This window comes from Chiloscyllium plagiosum, unplaced genomic scaffold (assembly GCF_004010195.1).
Source record: "Chiloscyllium plagiosum isolate BGI_BamShark_2017 unplaced genomic scaffold, ASM401019v2 scaf_57533, whole genome shotgun sequence".
NCBI lineage: Eukaryota > Metazoa > Chordata > Chondrichthyes > Orectolobiformes > Hemiscylliidae > Chiloscyllium > Chiloscyllium plagiosum.
The window spans coordinates 12343-13624 of record NW_025208421.1 but is presented as its reverse complement, the minus strand read 5'-3'; the positions used below and the strand labels follow the sequence as shown (position 1 = coordinate 13624).

Genomic DNA, 1282 nt, shown 5'->3' with positions numbered 1-1282 from the left:
AAAGGACGATTACATTTTAATCACAGGCCAGTTTATTTTACACAGAGGGTGGTGAGTGCTCGGAATGTGCAGCCAGACGAGGTGGTGGTGGTCTCAGTTTCGTGTCTCATCCAACATCATGTTGAGAAATATGTTTCCCTGGCACCCTTAATCTTGTATGTGATTTCAACCTGAAGTCACTAATCTGATTGAAGTGAGATTTGCAAAGCTGCAGCTAAACATTGTAGAAAGTCGAGGTAAATTGGTTTTAAAAAATGCTTCTAGTTTCACAACCAAAGGTTGTAAGTTGCTTTTATTCGCGTTGACATCAAATTCGGACGAGTGTTTGAAAACAAAGTTGGAACTTTCCCTCCTGTTTTTCCGCGAATCAGGAGGCAGCCTGAAGGAAACAGGGGCGGGCCGCGTCCTTTTAAGGGATAGATGCAGATAAGCAGCGCAGGCGCAGCCGTGGGTGGTATTTGAGTAAAACGGGAGTCCTGGAGACATTCGGGGATCCATTTGAAGAATGAAGCTGATCGACAGGCAGGGCAGGTTGAGGAAGTGAATGTTCGATGTTGCAAAAGTGAGTGAGTGTGAGAGTGAGAGGGAGCGGCTGTTGTGGGGTGTGAGCGAGTGTGAGTGCTGAGCATACTTACCTGGCAGGGGAGATGACATGATCATTGCGGTGGCGCTCCCAGGATGAGGCTATCCCATTGCATTTCGGGTGTGCTGACGCCTGCGATGTCCCCAAATGCGGGATACTCGACTGCAACATTTGTGGTAGTGGGGGACTGTGTTTGCGCTCTCCCCTGATTTACAAACCAATGGCAGAATCTGAATTGCGGTTTTTCTGTAGGCAGTGTTGTTACGCTGCAACTTGCTTTCACACGGCTCCGTAAACGCCCAAGTTTGCTCGGGCAGTCTTCCCTCTCCAAGCAAGAGCAGTCCTAACTTTAAAACCGTTAAGCCCACCAAACCTCTGCTGCATATGTGACTATTTCCCTCTATTTCCTCACTATATCTCTCAACATGCTGCTTAACCACCTTCCCTCTTAACTGCTCTCAAGTCACCATCTGCTCCATGTCTTACTACCGTTTGCTTCTTCGCCAACCTATCAAGCAAGGGCACCAACACCCTGAGCTACAAAGTGCAACGTCCAGCCCACCTCACGCCTGGGGGGGAGCAATGCCTTATCTTCCGCCTTCGGACCCTCCAACCACACAGCATCAATGTTAACTTCACCCGTTTCCTCATCTTTCCACCCCCACCTCATCTCAGACCTGACCCTCCACTTGACTTGTC

General features: G+C 49.1%; 1 non-coding gene across 1 annotated transcript; it reads left to right on the top strand.

The window, feature by feature from the left end:
* The first annotated feature begins 627 nt into the window (after positions 1 to 627).
* LOC122546692 lies at positions 628 to 791 on the top strand. Its single transcript, XR_006310791.1, has one exon. It is a non-coding gene; the product is annotated as a U1 spliceosomal RNA (small nuclear RNA).
* Positions 792 to 1282: the final 491 nt, after the last annotated feature.